This window comes from Eucyclogobius newberryi, unplaced genomic scaffold, assembly GCF_026437365.1.
Source record: "Eucyclogobius newberryi isolate DKJ021-1_F unplaced genomic scaffold, fEucNew1.0.hap1 SCAF_19, whole genome shotgun sequence".
NCBI lineage: Eukaryota > Metazoa > Chordata > Actinopteri > Gobiiformes > Gobiidae > Eucyclogobius > Eucyclogobius newberryi.
Genome location: NW_027315823.1, coordinates 4696861 through 4705842, shown reverse-complemented (window position 1 = coordinate 4705842; position 8982 = coordinate 4696861).

The window sequence follows — 8982 nt, the reverse complement described above, 5'->3', positions numbered from 1 at the left end:
ATAATAACTCTCATCATGAGTCTCATCATAATAACTCTCATCATAATAACTCTCATCATAATAACTCTCATCATGAGTCTCATCATAATAACTCTCATCATAATAACTCTCATCATGTTATGAAAAACCAAAAAGGAGTTTTGTTCATAGTTATCTACCGACCTCCTGGTCCCTACTCAGAGTTTTTAACAGAGTTTTCTGACTTTATATCAAACTTAGTGTTAGCCTGGGATAAAATAGTTATAGTTGGAGACTTTAATATCCACATGAACATGAGTGATGACGCTCTCAGTAATGCCTTCAGCGCCTTGTTAGACAGCATTGGTTTCACTCAGAATGTAAATAAACCGACTCACACTCACAAGAACACTCTGGATCTTGTCCTAACGTATGGAACAGAGATTAGTGACCTCATTGTCCTCCCTCAAACCCCTATATTGTCAGATCATTTCCTAATTACCTTTCAGTTTATTCTTAAAGATCATCCAGTCCCACAAAATAAAGTTATAATGAAAAGGACAATATCTGAAAAATCTATCTCAAAATTCAAAGAAATAATAGAGCCAATATTCAGTGACATGTCATGTGATCCTGCTGAGAACAGCTTTAGTCCCAGTTTAAGTGATCAATGTGTCGACTTGACCATGAATTCTCTGAAGTCTGCTCTTGACGTTGTCGCGCCGTTAAAACAGAAGGACATTAGGCCAAAGCGCGCCTCCCCATGGTACAACCAAGAACTGCGTTCACATAAACAAAGAGTTAGAAAGTTAGAGGGATTATTTCGTCGCTCTCACACCGAAGAATCCCTAAAAGCATGGAAAAGTTGCCTGCTGTCCTATAAGCAGGCTCTGCGTAAGGCCCAAACCAGATATTATTCAAATCTAATAGAAGTCAACAAAAGTAACACTAAATTCCTTTTCAGCACTGTAGCTAGGCTAACAAACTGTCACAGTGCAGTAGAGCCCTCAATCCCAGCTACACTTAGCTCTGATGATTTCCTCCTATTTTTTAATAATAAAATAAAAACAATCAGAGATAAATTAGATGAAATTACCCCCGCTATTAGCCCTGAACTAGCCCAAGCTGTAAATCTAACGTCCCATATAAATCCACCTGTAAACCTAGAAAGGTTCACAGCTGTTGATCAAGCAGAGATAACTTCAGCCATTATGTCCTCTAAAAGCTCAACTTGTGTCCTAGACCCCATTCCAAGCAGACTCCTCAAAGACATTCTCCCCCTAATTATAGACCCTATTCTTAGTATAATAAATACTTCACTCGAAAGTGGCTATGTTCCACAGTCCTTCAAACATGCAGTCATTAAACCTCTTCTGAAAAAGCCTAATCTAGACCCCGACCTATTGGTAAACTACAGACCTATTTCAAATCTTCCCTTCGTCTCTAAAATCCTTGAAAAAGTTGTAGTAAAACAGCTTTGTCGCCACCTGCAGGACAATAACTTATTTGAAGTTTTCCAGTCAGGGTTCAGAGCCCACCACAGCACTGAAACTGCACTAGTTAAAGTCACAAATGATTTGTTATTAGCCGCTGACGATGGACTGGTCTCAATCCTGGTTCTGTTGGACCTCAGCGCAGCGTTTGACACCATTGACCACAACATTCTACTGCAGAGGTTAGAATGTGATGTAGGTGTTGGAGGAACAGCCCTCAGCTGGTTTAAATCCTATCTATCTGATAGGTTCCAATTTGTTAATGTAAACCAGAGCTCCTCACCAAGCTCTAAAGTAATTTACGGTGTGCCACAGGGTTCGGTACTCGGTCCAATTCTGTTTACTCTTTATATGCTACCATTAGGCAACATTATCAGAAAGCATGACATTAACTTCCACTGCTATGCAGACGACACTCAGCTGTATTTATCATTGAAACCTGATCAGAGCGATCAAGTAGACAGACTTAGTACTTGTGTGAAGGAGATAAAAACCTGGATGACACTAAACTACCTGCTTCTTAACCCTGAAAAAACCGAGGTCATTGTGCTTGGCCCTAAGCATCTACGAGACGCTCTATCTGAGCAGATAGTCACACTGGACAATGTCAGTGTAGCCTCCAGTTCTACTGTAAGAAACCTTGGAGTCTTATTTGACCAGGAGCTCTCATTTAAAGCTCATATAAATCAAGCTTGTAAAACAGCCTATTTCCATTTGCGCAACATCGCCAAAATCAGAAGAATCCTGCCTAAAAGTGATGCCGAAAAACTTATCCATGCATTTGTAACGACTAGATTAGACTACTGTAACTCCCTGCTTGCAGCGTGTCCTAAAAGCTCCATAAAAAGCTTTCAACTGGTTCAAAATGCAGCAGCAAGATTACTAACAGGAACAAAAAGAAGAGAGCACATTACGCCAGTGCTGAAGTCTCTTCACTGGCTCCCCGTCGAGTCCAGAATCAAATTCAAAATTCTACTCTTGACCTACAAAGCCATAAATGACATGGCCCCATCCTACCTCAAAGATGCTATAGAACCATATCATCCAAACAGAGCTCTTCACTCTCAGAATGCCGGCCTTCTGGTGGTGCCAAGAGTCTCTAAAAGTACTGTAGGAGGTAGAGCGTTTAGCTACCAAGCTCCTGTGTTATGGAATCAGCTCCCGACCCATGTTAAATATGCTGACACAGTCTCTTCATTTAAGTCCAGGCTTAAAACGTTCCTCTTCGAAATCGCTTATGGTCAGAGTAGTTAGGAACAGAAAGATAAACCCACAGCTTCAGCTACGCTGCCCTAGGAGTAACTGTGCTGGGGGAAGTATGACAGCTTGAGCACTATCCTCTTCTTCTTCTGACTACTTATGCTATCAAACAATATTTATTTTTTGATTCCACTTGCAAACTGTTCACCGCCTTCTTTTCTTTCTCTCACTCCTGAGGACCTGTGGACCCAGATGCCCCTCCCCTGGTGAAGTGGTCCCTGCCCTGTGTGGACGGTCCCTCATCTGCCTGAAGAGTGGCTCCAGTTCGCCTCAGTCGGTCCCTCATCTGCCTGAAGAGTGGCTCCAGTTCGCCTCAGTCGGTCCCTCTTCTGCCTGAAGAGTGGGTCCAGCTCGCCTCCGACGGTCCCTCTTCTGCCTGAAGAGTGGGTCCAGCTCGCCTCCGACGGTCCCTCTTCTGCCTGAAGAGTGGGTCCAGCTCGACTCAGACGGTCCCTCTTCTGCCTGAAGAGTGGGTCCAGCTCGACTCAGACGGTCCCTCTTCTGCCTGAAGAGTGGGTCCAGCTCGACTCAGACGGTCCCTCATCTGCCTGAAGAGTGGGTCCAGCTCGACTCAGACGGTCCCTCTTCTGCCTGAAGAGTGGGTCCAGCTCGACTCAGACGGTCCCTCATCTGCCTGAAGAGTGGGTCCAGCTCGACTCAGACGGTCCCTCTTCTGCCTGAAGAGTGGGTCCAGCTCCAGTCTCCTCGTGTCCGTCTGTCCGTCTGTGAGAGTCGGATCTCTCCTTCACTGGAACTCCTCCAGGTTTCTACGCTTTTTTCCCAAAGAGGTTTTTTTTTGTAGTTTTTCCTGGCCGAGAAGGAGAGTCTAAGGACAGAGGACCCTGGGACATCGTCCCTCGCCACCACAGACATTGTCTGACTTCATCGCCACCACAGACATTGTCTGACTCCATCGCCACCACAGACATTGTTGATTCATTTCTCCCTGTGGCCCTCAGAGGCAACTGTTGTTGTGATTTTGGGCCTTACAAAAATAAATTGATTTGATTTGATTTGATGACTCTCATCATAACTCATAACTCTCATAACTCACATAACAACTCTCATTATCATAACTTTCATCATGACTCATAACTCTCAACATAACTCTCCTAATAACTCTCATCATAATAACTCATAACTCACATCATGACTCTCATCATCATGACTCATCATGACCCTCATCATAATAACTCTCATCATGACTCTCATCATAATAACTCTCATCATGACTCTCATCATAATAACTCTCATCATGACTCTCATGACTCTCATCGTGACTCTCATCATGACTCTCATCATAATAACTCTCATCATGACTCTCATCGTGACTCTCATCATAATAACTCTCATCGTGACTCTCATCATAACTCTCATCATGACTCTCATCATAATAACTCTCATCGTGACTCTCATCATAATAACTCTCATCATGACTCTCATCATAATAACTCTCATCATAACTCTCATCATGACTCTCATCATAATAACTCTCATCGTGACTCTCATCATAATAACTCTCATCATGACTCTCATAATAATAACTCTCATCATGACTCTCGTCATAATAACTCTCATCATGACTCTCATCATAATAACTCTCATCATGACTCTCATCATAATAACTCTCATCATGACTCTCATCGTGACTCTCATCATAATAACTCTCATCATGACTCTCATCATAACTCTCATCATGACTCTCATCATAATAACTCTCATCATGACTCTCATCGTGACTCTCATCATAATAACTCTCATCATGACTCTCATCATAATAACTCTCATCATGACTCTCATCGTGACTCTCATCATAATAACTCTCATCATGACTCTCATCATGACTCTCGTCATAATAACTCATCATGACTCTCATCATGACTCTCGTCATAATAACTCTCATCATGACTCTCATCATAATAACTCTCATCATGACTCATCATGACTCTCGTCATAATAACTCTCATCATGACTCTCATCATAATAACTCTCATCATGACTCTCATCATAATAACTCTCATCATGACTCTCATCGTGACTCTCATCATAATAACTCTCATCATGACTCTCATCATAACTCTCATCATGACTCTCATCATAACTCTCATCATGACTCTCGTCATAATAACTCTCATCATGACTCTCATCATGACTCTCGTCATAATAACTCTCATCATAACTCTCATCATGACTCTCATCATGACTCTCGTCATAATAACTCTCATCATGACTCTCCTAATAACTCTCATCATAATAACTCATAACTCACATCATGACTCTCATCATCATGACTCATCATGACCCTCATCATAATAACTCTCATCATGACTCTCATCATAACTCATAACTCTCATAACTCACATAACAACTCTCATTATCATAACTTTCATCATGACTCATAACTCTCAACATAACTCTCCTAATAACTCTCATCATAATAACTCATAACTCACATCATGACTCTCATCATCATGACTCATCATGACCCTCATCATAATAACTCTCATCATAACTCTCATCATAATAACTCTCATCATGACTCTCATCATAATAACTCTCATCATGACTCTCATCATAATAACTCTCATCATGACTCTCATGACTCTCATCGTGACTCTCATCGTGACTCTCATCATAATAACTCTCATCATGACTCTCATCGTGACTCTCATCATAATAACTCTCATCATGACTCTCATCGTGACTCTCATCATAATAACTCTCATCGTGACTCTCATCATAATAACTCTCATCATGACTCTCATCATAATAACTCTCATCGTGACTCTCATCATAACTCTCATCATGACTCTCATCATAATAACTCTCATCGTGACTCTCATCATAATAACTCTCATCATGACTCGTCATAATAACTCTCATCATGACTCTCGTCATAATAACTCTCATCATAACTCATAACTCTCATAACAACTCTCATTATCATAACTTTCATCATGACTCATAACTCTCAACATAACTCTCCTAATAACTCTCATCATAATAACTCATAACTCACATCATGACTCTCATCATCATGACTCATCATGACCCTCATCATAATAACTCTCATCATAACTCTCATCATAATAACTCTCATCATAATAACTCTCATCATGACTCTCATGGTGACTCTCATCATAACTCTCATCATGACTCTCATCGTGACTCTCATCATAATAACTCTCATCATGACTCTCATCATAATAACTCTCATCATAACTCTCATCATAATAACTCTCATCATGACTCTCATCATAATAACTCTCATCATGACTCTCATGGTGACTCTCATCATAATAACTCTCATCATGACTCTCATCGTGACTCTCATCATAATAACTCTCATCGTGACTCTCATCATAACTCTCATCATGACTCTCATCATAATAACTCTCATCGTGACTCTCATCATAATAACTCTCATCGTGACTCTCATCATAATAACTCTCATCATGACTCTCATAACTCTCATCATAATAACTCTCATCATGACTCTCATCATAATAACTCTCATCATAATAACTCTCATCATGACTCTCGTCATAATAACTCATCAGGACTCTCATCATAACTCATAACTCTCAACATAACTCTCCTAATAACTCTCATCATAATAACTCATAACTCACATCATGACTCTCATAACTCATCATAAATCTCTCATCATAACGCTTCAGTTGTAGTCATCTGGACTCAGTTAGAAAAAATAGACGTTTCGACTCTCATCCAAGTCATTGTAAATAAAAGAATTTAGGTCGAGAACTCTGATATTTGTACTATTCTGTGGTAAGTCCAGCCCATTGGGAGGAGCCTTCCTGAAGTGGAAAGAGTTGTTTCAACAGAAACTTACCCTCTTTGTATCTACCGAGCCTATTCAACCCTTTAATGGGCTATTAGTCTCCCCTTTGTCCCCTTTGTCCCCCTGAGTACCTGATTAACATCTAAATGGCCTGGTCCTCTACCTCTCCAGGGGTTCAGAATACCATTGTAGATATCAGGAAATTGAATCTTAGCCCTCCAATCCTGTTAAAGGTCTTTTTTTAACAAAAATAGCTTCCTTGACTCCTCTTTCAAACCATCTTTTCTCCCTGCTTAAAACCTTCACCTCACCGTCTTCAAACGAGTGATTAGAGGCTTCAAGATGGAGATGCACGGCGCTCTGTGGTCCTGAACTTGTATTTCTCCTGTGCTGATAGAGATAGAGCTGATAGACTTACCACAGAATAGTACAAATATCGGAGTTCTCGACCTAAATTCTTTTATTGACAATGAATCTTGGATGAGAGTCGAAACGTCTAATTTTTCTAACTGAGTCCAGATGAAACTGAAGCTTTTTCTACAATGGAACACGCCTGGACGAAGGAGGGATTACACTCACATACTCGCATCATAACACTCATAACTAACACACATCACAACTCTCATCATAGCTCTCATGACGCTCATTACTCTCTCATCATAATGCTCATCACAACTCTAATGCTCTCACCATAAATCTCTCATAACTACCTCTTATAACTCATAACTCTCTCATAGCTCATAACTCGCTCATCGTAACTCATAACTCATCCTAACGCTCTTAACGACTCATGACTCTCAACTCTATGATGAGATATAAGTCATAACTCTCTTCATAACTGAAAGAGAAAAGGAAACGAGGCGTTCTGTGTGTTTTTATTGAAAAGTCATCTTTCCCTGAAGTTGAACCGTTTGTGACTAAACGTGACGGAAGAACGTGAAGTGTGAGAAATCAGCACAAAACAGACACTTTCAACCCCAAACTGACCTTTGACGGGTCTAGGTTCTTTCACATGAACATTTCAGACGAGATCCATAAATATTCTGACCATCGTTTGAGCACAAACTGGACCGGACATATTAGGTACAGCTACAATACACCAGAACCTGGACATGGACTAGATCCAGAACCCGGTCCAGAACCGGTTGAAGTCAGGATTGAGGACTTTAGACCCACAATGGTCCAGGTCCAGGTCCAGTCCAGGTCCGATGTAAACTTGCCCGTCACAATAATTACGACATCAAAAAATAATATAAACAAGATCGTTGTTTTTCGGGGAGATTTTTCTAGTGCAACAGATAATTCAGATTTTATATTTCTATTGTAAATCCATAATCGAGTGAATAAAACAGAAACAGAATGTTTTACAAATAAAGACACAAAAAAGGGATGAAAATCAGAACATTTTGACATTATGCCACGTTCTGGAAGGTTCTAGAGTCGGATTATTAGTTCCAGTTCCAGTTCCCATTACGCCTCAGAAAATGTCCCATGATGCTCTGGTGCTTTGCAAAGAACCTCCCATGATGCTCTGCAGCTTTGCAAAGAACCTGCCATGATGCTCTGCTGCTTTGCAAAGAACCTCCCATGATGCTCTGCTGCTTTGAAAAGAACCTCCCATGATGCTCTGGTGCTTTGCAGAGAACCTCCCATGATGCTCTGGTGCTTTGCAGAGAACCTCCCATGATGCTCTGGTGCTTTGCAGAGAACCTCCCATGATGCTCTGGTGCTTTGCAGAGAACCTCCCATGATGCTCTGGTGCTTTGCAGAGAACCTCCCATGATGCTCTGGTGCATCTCATGATTCTACTCAAACCTACAAACTACACACTCGAAAACGACAGTCACAGTTTCATACGTTTGCAACTCGAAACAAACAGAAAAATACAGAAAAAACACCATTTAAATTAAGTTAACTAAAGGTAAGAGAAGGTCCAGGAGCTAAAAGACAGAAGAACACGCGGGTTAAACAGCCCTTTACTCGTTTAAATAGAACAAACCTTCTGAAGACCATCACTTTGTGTCACGAGGGTTTGGACACGTTTAATCCAACATTTAAAACACTTCTTCACCATCGACTTTCTCTTCACGACGTTTGTTCAGTTCGAGAACGAGACGCCAAGACTGACGATCGCTCTTCCAACGAAACGACGGTAAATACGAGGATTCGAGTGCGTTTCACCCGGACGAAAGCTCGGTCTCTGGGTGGCAAACCCTCTCCTCTCTAGGGTTCTCTCGTCGCTACGGAAACGCGCGCCACGTTTCGGCTCGTCGTCGGGAGCGTTTACGTCGGAGGTCAGACTCTGAGCAGCTTTTAGAGACTCTGAGCAGCTTTTAGAGACTCTGCTCAGCTTTTAGAGACTCTGCTCAGCTTTTAGAGACTCTGCTCAGCTTTTAGAGACTCTGAGCAGCTTTTAGAGACTCTGCTCAGCTTTTAGAGACTCTGCTCAGCTTTTAGAGACTCTGCTCA